Source organism: Malus sylvestris, chromosome 3, assembly GCF_916048215.2.
Source record: "Malus sylvestris chromosome 3, drMalSylv7.2, whole genome shotgun sequence".
Classification (NCBI taxonomy): Eukaryota; Viridiplantae; Streptophyta; class Magnoliopsida; order Rosales; family Rosaceae; genus Malus; species Malus sylvestris.
Genome location: NC_062262.1, coordinates 31,582,753 through 31,601,256, shown reverse-complemented (window position 1 = coordinate 31,601,256; position 18,504 = coordinate 31,582,753). Strand labels below are relative to the sequence as shown.

Genomic DNA, 18,504 nt, shown 5'->3' with positions numbered 1-18,504 from the left:
TCAAAGTTGAGGAACCTTACACGTTTTTTACAATAAAACCCTTCAATTTTCATCAATCACCAAGGGAAATGGTATTGGAATATTGGCTTGATATATTGTCTTCAAGAGTTATATTGACGATGTTTTCAATAAGACTTTCCAGATTAGCACTCTCTTCACATAAACTAAGCATAAAAAACCAAACATTGTAAATCATTCAAATTATGAATACAAAAAATAATAATGAAAATAAATAAAAACAATCATACAATATTATATAAATGATATATTACTTCATTTTCCAACATAAATACTACATTAGCACTCTCTCACTCTTTGCCCAAAGTATAATATGAAAATAAATAAATAATTTTTTTTTTAAATTTATATAGAATAATAATACATATGTAATATACAATATATACATATACACTATGGTTATTGTATAGTAAGTTTTTTAGTAGTTTAAAAAAGTAAAGTCATCAAAATAATTTTTTTCTGAACATGTTAAAACGGGTTACCCACGTGTCACTTTCGTGTAAACTTATCAAAACAGGTGCATGTGAAGGATATAAGAGAGGCGCGCTCAGTTTGGTTGCATGCATACATATATTTCTTTACATTCGGAATTCTCAAAGGTATATATAGAGCAACTAATTGCATGCATAATCCGAATTTCTTTTCAGTCTTCTTCCTTTTAATTAGCCTGCAAACGATGAATCATTAAAGCTCGAAAACGCTAGCGGCAAACATCACTGCAATCTGAAAAATTGGCAAACAACCATAACCATGAAAATGTTCTGAATTAAGGAAGGCCACCATGAAGGGACCAGAACTTATGCCTTTGTTTCTACGCGGTAATTAGAAAACCAAACGGAGCATTTAATTTAGAGGAGCAGGAGAATATGAAGTGACACCAAACGCGGTTTTCATACATACGTGTTGTTTAGTATTATCAACATTTCATATTTGCCGTGCCAAAACTTGATTGACTCAACTAAATAGAAGTTATCTAGTTTTTGTCTAAGTGAATCATCATCTAAGCAGTGTAGACAGGTGCCTAGGCAAGTGTTTAGGTAGGTGTAGGTGCCGTTTCTTATTGGCAAACAACCATAGCCATACAAATGTTCCAAACCCCTCTATGAAGCAACACCGAATGTTGGTTTTCGTATGCACGTGCTGTTTAGTACTATCAACATTTCGTGTTTGGTGTACCAAAACCTGAATTAACTCAATCGAACGAGTATTTTAAACATATATATTTAAAATTATTTTAAAATGCAAATAGAAATTATCTATTTTTTGTCTAAGTGAGCGTCACTTAGGTAGTTTTAGGCATTGTTTCTTATTTTTTAAATGCCTAGGAATTAACCTTGGAGGTTGCCAGCCGCCTAGCGTCTAAACGGCGCCAAGACGGCCCTAAGCAGGGCCTTTTAAAAAAACGTTTCAAAGTCTACAACGGGCCATATTTTGCAAATTTGCCCTAGATTAAGACAACAACATTCAGAAGAACTAATGTCTTTCCTTCTAGGTAATTGAAAAAAGAACATAACATTTGAATTTGGGGGAGTATACCTAAAATGCGGTTGCAAATTTGCCCTCGATGAAGACAACAACTTTCAAAAGAACTAAAGCCTTTCCTGTCAGGTAATTGAAAAAGGAACATAACATTTGAATTTTGGGGAGTACAGCTAAAATACTGTGACAGTGACGCCTAGAAATCCAGAGTACTTGACCAAAAAAACAAGTTGTTTTTTCCCTAAAATTATTATTTTTTATCGTTAGTCAAATCAATCCCTTCAAAGGAAATTATAGTCAAGGTTCATCAACTTTAATCCAAAGTAATAATTACTCAACTAAAAATTCATGACCAATAGTCCCTTAAATCCTCAAAACGTGCAGCTATGATCATTTTCATCAAATCTGTCAGAACTTTCATTAAAACGAGTCATGTTGAAAGTTTAATCATTACTACAATTAGGTTAAAGTTGAGGAACTTATGCTCCAATTAGGTTAAAGTTGAGGGACTATTTCTCCAATTGGGTTAAAGTTAAGAGACAATTTGTACAATATTTCCATTTAGTTTCCCATATTTTCTCCTTGATTATGACCTCACGTGCTTGGCGTGCGACTCATTTTGACGGAAATTTTAACAGAGTTGACGAAAAAGACCATAGGTACACGTTTTGATGAGTTAAGAGACCAATTGTCATGAATTTTTAGTTGAGCGACCATTGCCCTAATTGGGTTATAGTTGAGAGACAATTGCTACAATTTTCTCATCCCTTTATTAGATCACAATATTTTATTATTTACTAATTCAATTTTATAATTTTATTATTTATTATGAATCAACATCTTTAAAGTAAATGACAAGTTTCAAGAACCCACGGGTTTCATCAACATCATTTTCTAATTTTTTTTAAGGGTAAAGTATTGATTTAGTCCTTGAATTACCACTTCATTAAAGATTGCTAATTTCGTTATGAAAAATTACCAATTTACCCTTCAATGTGTATCACATGCAAATAGCGTGACTTAAGTTGACAAAAAATATATTAGCTTCAATTCTAATATTAGGGATGTAATTGGTAGATTTTTATAATTCAAGGATTGATTTTTTTGAAAAAAATAGTTTAGAAACCTAATTTTCACTAAATTTTTTCACTCCGTTCTCTCTAAAAGATTGCAGTTATTTCGAGAATACGAGTAAATCACATAAGTTTCAATAATAGTTATTATGTGTAGTATAATATGATATGTTTATCTATCTATCTATCTATATAAAGTGAGAGCCCAAAACAGTGAAGCCTTCCAAAATGCCGAAAATGTCCCTTTATTTCCTTCACAATCAAAACTCAAAAACTTCAAAAAAGAGGATAGACAGGTGAAAAAGCATCACTGCACAAAAAAACTGTATTGAAAAAAACCAAACAAAAACATTTAAATAGTGAGAGAAACAAATAAAAAATATATATACAAAAAGAAAAAGAAAAATAATAAATAATAAAAATAGCTCAAACGGAAAAGTTGGAAAATAAATAAAAAAATAATAAAAATGTTTTAAAAGTTAAAAAAAAAAAATGAAAAGATAACGCCTACGTGATGATCCCTAAAAATGACCGAGAAAATAGGGTCCAACCGTTAGCAGTTTTCTCTAAATAACGCACACGATTTGATCTGATTTTCAGTGGAAAGTTCAATAATAATGTGGAGTAAAAAATAATCAAGAAAATTATGGAAGTGACACGTAGACTTTTGAATGAAAATGAAAAAATTACCCTCAAGGCACATCAGGATTTCCATTTGCATGCAACTGACAATAACGGAAATCAAGAAAGAGATAAAGGTGATCAAAATACTATTTAATCAAATCATTCTCATCACTCGTCATCAAATCCTTATGCAAAAGGTAACTCCCAATTTTTCTATTTAATTTAGGATTAATTGTCATGTTAATTGCAAGATATTATTTCACATAATATGTTGCAATATTCACACAATTTCACCACATATGGCCAGCCACTCCCCTATAAATAGCCTTTTTCTCCTATTAAAAAGCTAAGTCATTTACTACCTACAAACTCATAAACACATTATTTTCAGAATTCTAAATTTGGCATCGGAGATTCTTCGACCAAAGCCCTCCCATTCATCATGGGCGCATAAGGCTTTTGGCTTTAATCTTACGTGTTATTATTTTGCAGGTGTATTTTCGTCAAAAGAAAAGACAACGGAAATTTACAGCCACAAATAACTGCCCATATTTCATCAGTATTTAGAGATGAATAATTGGAAGTTTGCTTCTCCCTTCCTCCTACATCTAATGGTTTGGGAAGAAGGGTTTCTTTGATTAGGATCAGTTTTCCTTTTTCGTTTTGTTGCTTCTTGCATTCTTTTTCAACTCTTAGTTTTGTGGTTTTTCAAGAATAATTTCTTGAACTAGGCACAGTTTACAAAAAAATATAGGAAGGGTCTTTGAAGCCCATTTACGGAGATTGATTCGTGTGTTGGATGTGTAAATTGAAAACCCACGCGGAGATATTTCATAACTTACCTTCAGAATGTGGTGCCAAGCTTCGATTGGCTATATTTCTCAACTCATGTTTTATGTTCCTTAGCATACAAAGTTATTTTGCTACAGGTTGGGTTTCTGTTTTATGGTAATGGTTGTTTCATTGTTTGAGCATGTCAAGATAGAGTGCAAACATTATTTTTTGCATTTTATTCTTGCCAACCTCTCTGCAAAGAAAGAGAACCAGTGATCATCCGAAACTCTGGGGGAGGAGAAACCCCACGAGACAATCCATAATAAATTAATATATTCAATCCCTAATTAAAATATTTGTTTAAGTTTATTCATTTCGACTGAAGCACAAATATCACAGCCTTTCTCAGATAAATAGAGAATAATTAGATTTTCTCTACATGGAACCTGTTGAAAATTTTAAGGGTATTTCAAAATACAAGTGTTTAATATCATATAATTGATATATGTTGAAAACATTAACAGTTGAAAACATTAGCAGTTGAAAGCATTGGTAATGTTGAAACCATTGGCAATTTAATGAATGCCCACATAAGTTTTTCAATACCCACACAAAGCGATGTAGATTTGGAAATAAAGGTGATCATATTTTCAAAGTCATGTGATGTAAATTTCAAACTGTAAGAACCTGTTTATATGGAGCCGCTCTATAAATAGAGCGCTCCGACTACAGTTAAAGGATATAGAAAGAATACAAAGAAGAAAGAAAAGATTAATAACTTCAGTATCTATTCCTCCCTCTTTTATTTGTCATCCTCTTGTGCTATAGCTTCATTGTGATATTTTACACCTGCTTCGTTCCTGTCACTAGTAAAGGTTATCTCTCTAACTTTTACATATTTATAACAATATAGATATTTTCCTATACTTAACTGTTATTCCAAATGCTTTTTATATTGACTCTTTATTATCAAATTCAAGGTCTTTAATTTCTATTCAACCGTTTCATTCCAACACTCATATTGCATCCGATAATATAACTTTATAACGTTATTGATTAGTATTAAAATTTGAGGGTTTGATTTCCTAACGTTTTCAACCTTATATATATACTTGTTAATCTCTATTGCCTAGAATGAAAATTACAATCATCTCCCCTTCTTTCTTCTTCTTCTATCCTTTTGGTCCATATTCTTGAAAGCTTTATCATATTCTCACTCTCTCCATACTAAAGGAAAGAATCAAGTTATTCACTTGATCCATGTATTGCAAGTGTACGCTTACAAGGATCATAAGTTGTTGTATTTTGGAGGGTGGGGTGCCATAACTTGCTACACAGAGACATTATCTTAGAGGGGCAAAATCTACTCTTAAGGACAAGGATTACACGCCTCAACCTAAAATCTTGTTCTAATCAAGTAACACCCTAAAAATTTTAAATACATGAATTACATATTCATCATCAGGAATATGTGGAAAGAATCGAGAATTTATATTAATTTATTGAGTTTAGTCTTAAATTAAACTAGTTATGAAGTTTGGAATTTGGGAATTAATTATTTAAAATCCGTAGACCTTTTGAGATCACAATTTATATTTTTGAACAGAGTACAATCTCACCAACGCGTAGGCGCAAACCGTTCGTGAAATGGAGTTATAACGAAAGAGTTATTAGTGTTTAAAATCAGGGCTATTTTGGTAATTTTATTTCTATTTAGAAGGCTCCAGAAATCTGGAGCCATAAGTTATGCCACATGTGTGGATGTGATTGAAGAGAAAAATAAATGATGGATGGTTGTGATAAAAAGAAAAGAATGGGAATGAGGAAAATGAGGAAGGAATTGGAGGAGGCTGACCAATGGGGAGAGAGAACAGGGAGGAGAAAGGAGAGAAAAGAGAAACGAAGGATCGGGACCTGGGTCTTGGTGACTCGACCCGATCAGCGACCATACATAATTTTCGACAGGTTTTCACCCATTTTTTCGGTGAATTACATCAAACAACCACTTGGAAACCCCTCCACGACCTTCCCTCTTCCTATCACATCCCAAAAATATAGGGATTTGGGCTTTAAATCGGGAGAAACCTCACGGTGGGGTGCGGCAGGTGTGTGTTCAAATCAACTAAATCTAAAGCAAACTACATCCATCTCCACCACCATTAGACTCCCCTTGAGGTCTGGAACAATGCTCAAACAATGGTAGGGGTGGCGGAGCACTAGAGGTGACGTTTGAAGCCACCCATTTATAGGGTTTACGGCGGGTTCAAGGCAAGTTGGAGCCTTTCCAAGCCAAATTGGACTTGGCCGTAGGTATAAAGTTTGTTCTACTATTTGAGATCTTTATTTCTATAATTTTTGGAAATTTTTAGGAATAGTTGAATTTCCGGCGAGCCGGGGCGGCCAACCGCCACCCGGGGCGGCGGGTGCTGAGGCGCACGGCCAGGGAGCTGACATTGTGTTTTTATGCGAATTTCGTTATTCTAATTATGCTTTTGAGACCTAACTGCAGTGGTTTGAATATTAATACGATTGTGGTATATGTTGGATTAAATGAATATATTCAGATTTGGTTTAAATTTTCGAAATGTGAACTACGAATGACTTGATCCCTGTTTAGGGTACCTAGGCAGCCTAACGAGATGTTAGATGCAGCCATACAACAAGTGAGATTAAATAATCAAGAATTAATATTTAGGTGGAATTTTGATCTAAGAGAGGAAATGGTTCTAAATTGGAAGTGAAATTGTATGTTTTGGTAAATGATTAATGGTTATGGATTACGTGGGATGAAGGAAATTATTTGGAGAATGATGACTAATGATAGTGAATTCAAATGTTAATTTAAAGATATGTTTTGACATTTAAGAAAATATGGATAGATTGTAAGAATTCTAATTATTGACTTAGAGGAATATGATTAATGGAAATAAATTAACTATGATGGTAAGTTGAGCCTACTATAATTAACTCCCGAAAACATATATTTCGAGGGCGGGGTGTTACATGGAGAGCCACATAGTTTTGAATTTCCCTCAAATGCCGAAGCATTGAAACTTTGGAGCTGAGTGCTTGTTGGGATTGGTCCTTCGAGATTATTGTACGAGACATTGATAGATTTTAAGAAATTAAGGCTTGCCAATGACAATAGGATGCTTCCAGACAAATAATTCATGGAGAGGTACAAATTCTTTAGATTTTTTATGTTGGATATTTGTTCTGGAATGTTGTCAGAAAAGTAGTTGCCACTAAGATCCAAGGTTTGGACAAGGTGTATTTGGCCGATCTCAGTAGGTGTTTTGCAATGAATGTGAATGGGAGATAGGTTTATTGTTTGTGGAAAGTTGGACAATCTTCACAGGTAATTTATGCCTTCAACGGTGAAGAGAGGCAGGTCAATATAATCGTCTGCTTGAGTTGTGGTCGATTCATGTACCAACCTTGGTAGTCCACAAAATTCTATTGGAAATTCACTGGAAATTTGATTGTCTGCCAAGCTCAAGAATAAGAGTTTGGGGAAAATCCCCAACGATCTAGAAATTGGCCCTGTAATTCTGCTACCTACCAAGCCCAAGATCTCTACAGTCTTAAGTTTTGATAACCATAAAGATATTTGACCAGTGAAATCACAATAAAAAAACTCAAATATCGAAGATTTTGGAAACCACCGATACCAACCATGCCTTCATCAGTTGGCATTTCCTCGCCTTTGAACGAATACAAAAAGAATGCATTAATATCTTCATTGCCCCAGTAATGTTGGTTAAGCCACTTAGTGAGAGAAAGGACAAAGATTTTAATGAAAGAATTTGAGGTTGTATTTGTCCCTCTAAATTATTTGCAGCCAAACGAATAACTTTTAGGGACTGACATGAATAAAGGCTTTTTGAAAATGTACGAGTAACGTTGTTTCGACATAGGTCATGTTTATTGAGGTGAATAAGTTTCGAGAAATTTAGCATGGAGATATCTCCTTCCAAGTTGTTGGCTGCCATATGTATTTCTACAAGGTTTGTGCAATTCATCAACGACACATGGGGGCAAAGAACCTTCAAAATGGTTGTAAATCAAGAGCCAAGAGTTTCAATTTGGAGAGCTTTCCAAAATGGAGAGGGAGCACGCCACTCAACTGATTAAAGGAGAGGTCAAGGATTGCGAGGTTGGTGAGGTTGAAGATTTTCTCACTTATGGCACCATGGAGTGAATTGGAAGGAAATGCAATTTCTTCAAGTTTGGTGGCATTGTAGATATCTTTCGGAAGTAACCCTGAGAGCACTGTTCTAAAAATCCCCGCCTAGTGCCGCCTAGGCCCCGCCTAGGCGCTAGGCCCCAGCCCACCACCCCGATTAATGCCTAGGCCCTAACCCACCGCCTAGACTGCCTAGGCACCCGTCTAGCCCGCCTAGGCACCCGCCCAGCCCGCCTAGGCATCCGCCTAGACCCGCCTAGATTGCAACTCACTTAGACAAAAAATACATAACTTTCATTTTGTATTTTGTTTTTTTTTCCAATAAATTGTAAGAGACTTGTTGCATACTTGAATGAACAAACATTATATCCTTATTTCACATGTTTTCATTATGTTCCAATACTTCATGATATATATGCATTCTATTTTGTAGTTTATGATGAAATTATATATATTTCAAGTAGAAGCAGACACTTATTTACATGAAATATGATAGATTTACTTAAATCCGCCTAGTTCGCCTAGGCACCCGCCTAGCCGCCTAGGCGCTAGGCCCAAGCCCGCCGCCCGACTAGCGCCTAGCGACTTTTAGAACCTTGCCTAAGAGGTTATTGTTACTAGCACGAAAAATTTGCATTTGTAAATATTCTTTACATTTATGCACGTTTATCAATGCTCTAACACTGCATGCATTGTAAAAAGAATGTATCCCACATTGCACACTCTTAGTTTAATATATTTTGATATGAAAAAGGATAGTTACATTTAATTAGTAAGGGGACTAAACATTACCCCTCACAAAACAAGAAAAACAAAATAAGAATAAAATACAAGAAATGAGGGGGGGGGGGGGGACATAAACCTTACCCTTCTTGCAAAAGAAAATACAAGAAAAAAAAAAGAAGGGACAAGTAAGGGGGATAAACATTACCCCTCATAAAACAATAAAAATAAAATACAGGAAATAAGGGGAGACATAAGCCTTACCCTTCTTATAAAAGAAAATACAAGGAAAAAAAAGGGACATAGACCTAAAGCAAATGGTAATATACATATCCTCGTAGTCTTTGGTATGAAAAGAAAACCAATAAAAAGCACAATCTAGTCTCCTCTAAGCCTTTTTTTCATCATGTTCACACGCACTATAATCATGAAATAGAGCCTATCTTGTACATTGTCAAAGAATTTAAAATATGCATATCTCCATGTCTTCTTAGCAATTAAAGAACCACACACTCCCCAAAATCCTACAATGAAACCTAGTGCGGTAAAAATATACAACCATGGAAAATCATGCTCATTGTCCACACCTTGGATGTTCTTGCTATTTGCATCAATGCCCTTAATTGGTAGACACTCATTTGGAAGTGGAGGGCCACACAGTTTTGAATTCCTCTCAAACGCAGAAGCATTGAAACTTTGGAGTTGAGTGCTTTTTGGGATTGGTCCTTCGAGATTATTGTACGAGACATTGAAGGATCTTAAGAAATTAAGGCTTGCCAATGACACCGGGATGTTTCCAGACAAATGATTCATGGAGAGGCGCAAACTTTCTAGATTTTTGAGGTTGGATATTTGTGCTGGAATGTTGCCGAAAATATAGTTGCCACTAAGATCCAAGGTTTGGACAAGGTGTATTTGGCCGATCTCAGTAGGTATTCTGCAATGAATGTGATTGAGAGATAGATCTATTGTTCGTGGAAAGTTGGACAATCTTCGCGGGTAATTTTTGCCATCAAAGTGGAAGAGAGGCAGGTCAATATAATCGTCTACTTGAGTTTTGGTCAATTCATGTACCAACCTTGGTAGTCCACAAAGTTCTTTTGGAAATTCACCGGAAATTTGATTGTCTGACAAGTTCAAGTATAAGAGTTTGGGAAGAGTCCCCAACAATCTAGGAATTGGCCCTGTAATTCTACTACCTACCAAAACCAAGATCTCTACATTCTTGAGTTTTGATAACCATAAAGGTATTTGACCAGTGAAATCACAATAAATAAAACTCAAATATCGAAGATTTTGGAAACCACCGAAACCAACCATGCCTTCATCAAATGGCATTTCCTCGCCTTTGAAGGAATACAAAAAGCTGAGAGTTTGAAGGCTTTTGCAATGCATTAATATTTTCATTGCTTCAGTAATGTTGGTTAAGCCACTTAGTGCGAGAAGGGACAAAGATTTTATTGAAAGAATTTCAGGTTGTATTTGTCCCTCTAAATTATTGTCAAGCAAACGAATAGCTCTTAGGGACTGACATGAATAAAGGCTTGTTGGAAATGTACCAGTAAGGTTGTTTCTACGTAGGTCAAGTTTATTGAGGTGACTAAGTTTCGAGAAATTGAGCTTGGAGATATCTCCTTCCAAGTTGTTGGCTCCCATATGCATTTCTACAATGTTCGTGCAATTCATCAACGATGGGGGCAAAGAACCTTCAAAATGGTTGTAATCAAGAGCCAAGAGTTTCAAATTGGAGAGCTTTCCAAATTGGAGAGGGAGTACGCCACTCAACTGATTAAAGGAGAGGTCAAGGATTGCGAGGTTGGTGAGGTTGAAAATTTTCTCACTTATGGCTCCATGGAGTGAATTGGAAGGGAATGCAATTTCTTCAAGTTTGGTGGCATTGTAGATATCTTTCGGAAGTAACCCTGAGAGATTATTGTTACTAGCACGAAAAATTTGTAGTTTTGAACACTCTCCGAGTCCAGGAGAAATGTTACCACTAAATTCATTGTGGGAAAAATCCAACAGCCTAATCAAGGGAGAAGAATGAAGGCATATAGAGGATGGGATCAAACTTGAGAAGGCATTGTTGGTGATGTTGAAACTAGTTAAATTCCAAGCTTGTTGAAAGAATGATGTTGGAATTGCACCCTGGAAGCGATTGCTAGACAAATCCAACGTCTGGATATTGTGGGATGGTAGAGAAAAAGGTAGCTTTCCAGAAAGAAGATTAAAGCTTAAATCAAGGATCTCAAGACGATTCAAAGACGAGAAGAATTCAATTTCAAGTGATCCGGAAAGTGAATTGTGAGAGAGATTCAAGTGGGTGAGGTGTGTGAGATTTCCTAGTGACGATGATGAGGGGAAAATAGCTCCTTTGAGACCTTTGGAGGATAAGAGCAGATGGGTGACCAAACCATCCTGATTACAAGTGATGCCCTCCCAACTACAACAGTTAACTGAATTCCACTTTAAAGGGAGAGAAGATAGGGTGGAGGTGAAGGACACAAGAGAGGCGCGCTCCGTTTGGTTGCATGCATGAACATTTGTAGAGATGATGTGTGAGAATAAGAGGATAAGAAGAAAGCCATGAGCCATTGGGTTAGAAAGTAAGCTGGTCTAGCATATAGATATGTTTCTTTACATTCAGAATTCTCAAAGGTATATATAGAGCAACTAATTGCAAGCATAATCCGAAGTTCTTTCCTGTCTTCTTCCTTTTAGCCTGCAAACGATGAATCATTAAATGGAAATATTTTTTAAATCAATAAATAATGAAAATGGAAATAATAATACTAAATTAGAATATGTATACTACATTGTCACATAAATATTACTTCAAAACATTAAGAAATAAACATTTGTCTTTCTAGTATTATATACCCCAAAATAATAGCCTAATGAAAAAACATTAGTATATTACTTCAAAATACCATATGTTTCAGGATATGCAAAATGAAGGGAGTTACGTTTCAAAGTTGAGGAACCTTACACGTTTTTTACAATAAAACCCTTCAATTTTGATCAATCACCAAGGGAAATGGTATTGAAATATTGGCTTGATATATTGTCTTCAAGAGTTATATTGACGATGTTTTCATTAAGACTTTCCACATTATCACTCTCTTCACATAAACTAAGCATAAAAAACCAAACATTGTAAATCATTCAAATTATGAATACAAAAAATAATAATGAAAATAAATAAAAACAATCGTACAATATTATATAAATGATGTATTACTTCATTTTCCAACATAAATACTACATTAGCACTCTCTCACTCTTTGCCCAAAGTATACTAAGAAAATAAATAAATAAAAATTATTTTTTTTAAATTTATATAGAATAATAATACATATGTAATATACAATATATACATATACACTATGGTTATTGTATAGTAAGTTTTTTAGTAGTTTAAAAAAGTAAAGTCATCAAAATAATTTTTTTCTAAACGTGTTAAAACGGGTTACCTGTGGATGCAAATTTTCTCCTCTTCGATCTTAGACGATTTTGCACCTACAAAACAACTAGCACCTTAGGTTAAGGCCAAAAGCCTCACGCGCCCACGGTGAATGGGGGGGGGGGCTTTGGCCGAAGAACCTCCGATGCCAAAGTTAGAATTTTAGAGAGAAATAGTGTTTAGAGTGTTTTGGAATTTTTGCAAGAGATTTGGAATGAGTGTTTGGTAAAAATGGGTGACTATTTATAGGACCAAATTGGTCCACATCTTCAAGAAATGGCCGGCCCTTTCTTTGTGCTTTGGGATGAATTTTGTGGTTTTATTAGCCACTTTATTGGCTAATAAAATATAATAGAAATAAATGGGAAGTTACCCAATTGAATGACTAGCATTATTTGGCTAATAAAGTGGAAGAAATTTGAAAAGGTGTGGAGCAAAGAGAGGGAATGTGGCCGGTCTACTAGGTGGGATTTTAGGGTTTATTTTAGGTTTAATTAGCCAATTAATTGGCTAATTAAATATGAAAGGAAATGTTTTAGTATTTATGGTATTGATTGGCTAATTTAAAAGGGAAGGAAAGGTGGAAAAGGTAGAAAAAGGTGATGGAATAGGCTTTGAATGGGGTAGCCGGCCCTATATCATTTTTTAGGTTTGAGTGGATGTTTCAAATTGATAATTAAGGGATGATTTTAGGAGATATGGGAAGAATATATTATTTAGATAATTAATTAACTAAATAATATATTAGGGAAATTAAGTTTTGGAAATAATTACCTAAAATAAGATAATTTGGAATTGGTTACCTCTTTTGGAGCATTTTTGAATTGGTTGAGGATGATTACCCACTACTTGCGCGTAGGAATCCCGGTATGCCTCAAGGGTATTTTTGTCCTCTTTCGTTCAAAAGTCCACGTGTCGCCTAGCGAATATTTTTGGCTCCACAAATGCCCCCACACCTGTTGGGCTGCTTGCAGAAAAGGGCAACAGGTGTAGAGATTTTCTCGTTTTAGGCAACTCTGAATTGATTTCTATTTTGTTGTTGATTCTCTCTTTAAATGGAAATTAGATCCTTCTAGGAAAGGGAAATAAATTTCTCTCAAAGCCTATTTAAGTCCACCTTAAGTGGGTTATTAAATCAACTTTGGAGAGCGATTTATTCTACCCTACAAGAGAGAGATAGCTTAGAGGATATTTGTTCCCCCTCCTCTAGCAATCTTCTAAATCTTGCCCGTGCAAAGGACCGTATTTCGTTGCTTTCTTCGTCTTCTTCGTGCCGCACCAATGTAAGAAAAATTTAATTTTTCTTGCCTTATTCTTGGATAGTGCTATTGCGGGGTGGTGCGGCACGTCGGCTGGCAGGGGCCAGGAGCTGGCTCGGCATGAGCTGAGGAGATGTCGTGGCAGGGACCACTGCTTGGGCAGCTTGGCTTGGCCTGAGCCAAGGGCAGCTTGTGCAGCTGGGGTCGAGGATTGTGGCGCTAGGGCACAGTGTTAGGCGAGCCGCATAGCTCATGTCCTTTGGGCTCCTGGACCTGACTCGGGCCAGGCTGGCGATTGAGAGAAATAAGGAGATTGCGGGTCTCATGGGCTGTTGGAATGTTGGGCATGTATGCCTTCTGCCTGCTGGAATGCTGGGTTGAGCTCCCCTGCTGAGTACCATGAATGTCGTTGGCTACTTAGTCTTCTTTGCTGAAAGAAAGGTGGGCTGCTCCAGAAAGATGAGGTAAAGAGGATCAAGGCGGATGCACTGGTTCGTCTGATCGCTGTCGTGGAGCTTACTATGAATGAAGATGGAAAGAAGAGATCTTCCCCGCCTGCTCATGAGATGCCTAGTTAAGAAAAAACTGAAGACTTCTTCTGCTGCTCATGATGGTCCGCTTGCTACCGAGAGGTATGTGATTGACATGACTTCTTCTAATGGGAAGAAAAATAAGGCTGCTAGATCTGAGCATGTGGCGTCTTCCATGTTGAGAATGGCTAGTACAATTGTGGATAAGATTACTCAGCGTAAAGGTTTTATCATGCCCCCAGTGCCGAAGTCTGTAGGACGTTCTTTGGGAGCCAAGTCCGGTTCACCTTTGTAGAGACTTGCTATTATGAAGAGTGGTAAGGTGGACTCTGCTGCTAAAGTGGCGCCAAAGCCTGCTCCCTTTGCTGCTGAGATTGATTCGCCTCAGATTCAAGATCTTAAGCTTGCAATTTCTGAGCTTCGTTTCGCTACTTATGCTAAGAAGAGAGTGGATGAGCTTCTCTATTTCTCCAGAAGACTTGCTTGCTTTTACTTTTAAGGCTTCCATTGGTGAAGTAGTTGGAGAAGTTAGTGCCCAGACTGGGGCAGCCGGGGGTGAAGCGTCGGATGATGCCGCTGCTAAGAGCGTTACGGCTGTTGAAGGTGTGGCGACCGAGTAGTCGTGGGATGTCCAAGCTGCTGTAATGTAGTATTTTAGGTAGCCTTTAGGATTTTCTTTGTTTTTCCTTGTAGCTTTTGTTTTGCTTGAATTCCTTCGGCCTTTGCTAGTTGTTTATAAACATGTTTTCCTTCGTTTTTCTTCATTTTCACTTCTTTTGTTCATGCCCTAACCTTTAGACTTGATAGACCAGTGGCAGGCATGCTACTTTTTTATAAGCAGACAAACTCGCGTAGCCTATGCAGCCGTAGGTGTTGGTGTAGAACTTTGCAAAGTTGTTAGCCATAGGGTTGGCAGCCGGATGCCTTACTTACAGAAGCAGACAAGTCCGCGTAACCACTAGGCTGTTAACCTTGACTTTCTTCAATTCCGTAGGTTGCGTAGCAAGTATCACAACACTTTAGGACTTGGTGTAGGTTGTTCCGCGCTTGGCAGAGGTGAAGCTTATCGACTATGTAGCATGTCGGCAGTGGATAAAACTTCGTATATGCGCGCTAGCTTGTTTAACCTTTCACAAGAATGTGCGGTTGTATAAGTCTAGTGCGGCTTCACTGCTCGAAGGGCAAGCCGTAGGCAATCTTCCGGAATCCGTAGGCTACCTTAGTGCACTCGGTAGCAGCTTTAGGATTCCAGGGCAGCTGTCCATTGGATGTACGGCGTAATGTGCCCTCTCCGTCTCTAGGGCCCGGTTCCCCACGGATTAGGCCAAGAGACCCAAAATCCTTCAGTTAGCTAAGCCTTGAAAAAGACCATTGCGGCTACTTCTAGGAATCCCGGCGCAAGCCATCGTGCATCTAGTTATACTAGGGCAGCCAGGCTCATCCACGTCTGGATATTCGGAGTGTAAAGTTTATCCTCCCGTCTTGGAGAGCTGACCCATATGGGTGTCGGAGAATTGGTTTACCCTCTCGCACTGGAGAGCATGGTTGGTCCCTCGGGGGGCGCAATTCCTGCGATGAGTCCCTAAGAAGGGCGTAATCTTCTTTTGAAGTGCAGGAGTGATTAGTTGTTGTAAGCATGCAGCCAAGCCAAGTTGTGATTACTTCTAAATTCCTCATTGAAAAACGAGTGAAACGAACGAGAACTTTAGCTGTAAGGTAGGAACTGCATAACAACTGGATAGTCCTCAGCTTGTGAGGTGGTGCCCGTCGAGCTTATTGAGTCTTCGGGTTTTGATGTAGCGGGAGGTCACACATGGTACTTCTTTAGATTGTAGGCCATCCATTTCTTTTCAATCTTTTTGCCGCTTCATGGCGGTGAGGGTGTAATTACTCTTACTCCCTACTCTGCTGATCTTGTACGGACCTTCCCAGATGGGATCCATCTTTTTGGAGCCTTCCCTGCCGGCAGTGATGAAGGCTTTTCTGCGTCGTCGACATGCAAATGCCAGAAGTCTCCATCGGGTGGAGTAGGCGCAGCTAGAGTGTGCTCGGCTACTTCTGAGGCATCGTTGGGCCGCTCTGTTGCGTCACCTAGGCTCAGCGTGAAGGCGCAGTAGGGAGCTGTGGAGATGGGGCCATGTCATACGCAACAGGAGATGCTCAACTGCCAGTATTGGGCCACTCTAGAGTTGAATCATTGAGCAAGGGTCGGCTAGGGCCGTGTGATGCGCAGCAAGAAATGGTACTCAACTGCCGGTACATGTTGCTCCTATGTAGAATCTTTTAGGGTGACGAGGACAAAACTTGCTTTCGAGTGTGTCCTTCCAGTGTTGTGTTTGTCAGAAAACTTTACATATGCCAGGGTCTACGCCTTTATCGTCGCGCGTCTGGATTGGGCAGAATAGTACGTCATTAAGATGATTGCATGCGTTTGAAAGTAAAACTTGTGCTTCTAGGTTGCAACAACTATCGCCAAAGTTAGCTTTTGAATTTTTAATAACATCGAGGAGAGCTTTTGAACTGTAGAATACAGGTAACTGTGGAATACAGGTAGTCGGGCCCCCATCTCTTCTCGCATGATGGTAGAGCTTATTGCTACTTTAGATACCGTCAAACATGTGAATAAGTCATCCGCTGCTTCTAGGGAGGTGATGTTGGGTACTTCTTCAAGTCCTTGAATGTGCATTGGCGAGCCTCATCCCAAAGTGCATACTTCTCTGCCAAAGCAAAAGAGTCTGCCAGAGTTAGATCTTCTTTCATGATCAATTTTCCGAATAGCGGGTGGTCTGCTGGAAGTCCTTTTTGGAAGGCTGCTCTAGCTATCGAGTCGTTGCATCCGACTATTTTTGCCTTCTCTACTTTGAACCTCCTCACATAGTCGCGAAGCGACTCCTTTGGGTTCTTCTTGACGTTGAACAAATGATCAGACTTCTTTTTGATCGAGCGATAGGATGAATATTCTTTGGTGAAAACCAAAGAAAGTTCGTAGAAATCCCGGATGGATTGTGGCGGCAAGGTGTAGAACCAATCTTGCGCCTCGCCTTGTAGAGTGGTGGCGAATATCTTGCACATGAGCTCATCGTTGTTTCGATAAAGGATCATTGCGCTTCGGTAGCGCTTTAAGTGTCTCTCCGGGTCTTCATCCCCTTTGAAAGATGTGAAATGTGGCATGCTGAACTCTCGTGGAGGCTCTGCCTGCTCGATCTCGTCCGTGAAGGGTGACCTGCTTATGTTGGTCATGTTCCGTCGTAGTGCCTCGTCGGTGACCTTATTGCGTTGGAAATCATGCAATCGCTTGGTCAAGAGTCTCTCTACTTCTTCCTGAATTTGCCTTTGTTGGGGTAGTGCAGCTCTCGGCTGCCCCCAGCCATGACTTGCTGGTCTAGGCTGCTCTTCCATGTGTTTGGCTCGTCTATGCCGCAGATGCAGTGCATATGGTGCATTCCTAGCAGGCGAGCGAGTTCTTTGCAGGCTGCTGGTTGAACTTGAGCTGGATTGAGTGACTGCTTCTCTCCGTCCGTCGTGCTGCCTACTCTGATGTGAGGTGGATGATGCTCCTTGTGGGCTTAGCCGCGAATGAACACTTTGTCTGGAAGGTTGCTCATGTTGACTATCGGAGTGTGACCCCAACCGTGAATGTATGCTCATCCGTTGGCCTAGTCGAGTGTACACGCTCATCCGCGCGCTAAAACGGGAGTATACGCTATCTCGGGGGCCCAATCGGGAATGTACACTGCCTGAACGTTCAGCTCGTGGCTGGTCGAATGGCTGCTTGCTGGGATGCTGCTGGAAAGGTTCGTCTGCCCTTGTCCTACTTCGGGATACCTCGTCCGGGGCACGTTGGATCCCGATGCGTTGCAAAAGTTGATTCACCAAAGTTGTCTGTTGTGCAAGGGCGCTCGTCAACTCTATGACTTGTCGAGACAAGTGTTGTTCGCCATTTGGATTGGAAGAGCTTGGAATGAATGCGCCTCCTTGAGCAGTGGAAGGGTGGTAGACTCCGGGCGCGAGATTTGAGTTGGGAAATGTCAAATCCGCGAAAAAATGTGGTGAGAATGCCCCCGGCTCGATGGTAGGTCCAGATGGTTGAGATAGTTTTGGGCCGACTTGGGCTGCTTGGAAAGCCACGGGAGCAGTGTGGGCCTTGAGAGTGGGCTGCTCGTCGGGAGTGGGCTGCCCGTCGGGAGTGGGCTGCTCGTTGGGAGCAGGCTGGGTCACGAGAGCAGGCTGCTTGGCAGGAGCAGGTTGCTTGGCGGGAGCAGGCTGGGCCACGGAAGCAGGCTGCTTGGCAGGAGCAGGTTGCTTGGCGGGAGCAGGCTGGGCCACGGAAGTAGGCTGCTTGGCAGGAGTAGGCTGGGCCACGGGAGTGGGCTGC

At 39.2% G+C, this 18,504-nt stretch overlaps 2 protein-coding genes and 1 long non-coding RNA gene across 8 annotated transcripts in view; 2 read left to right on the top strand and 1 right to left on the bottom strand.

Moving 5' to 3' along the window:
• The window catches only part of LOC126614629 (receptor-like protein 2), a 179,565-nt gene that overhangs the window by 66,064 nt on the left and 94,997 nt on the right, over positions 1–18,504 (bottom strand). The window lies entirely within an intron of this gene.
• Positions 1–18,504, top strand: part of LOC126614638 (uncharacterized) — a 121,217-nt gene that overhangs the window by 32,552 nt on the left and 70,161 nt on the right. The window lies entirely within an intron of this gene.
• The window catches only part of LOC126614633 (uncharacterized), a 41,846-nt gene that overhangs the window by 22,659 nt on the left and 683 nt on the right, over positions 1–18,504 (top strand). The window lies entirely within an intron of this gene.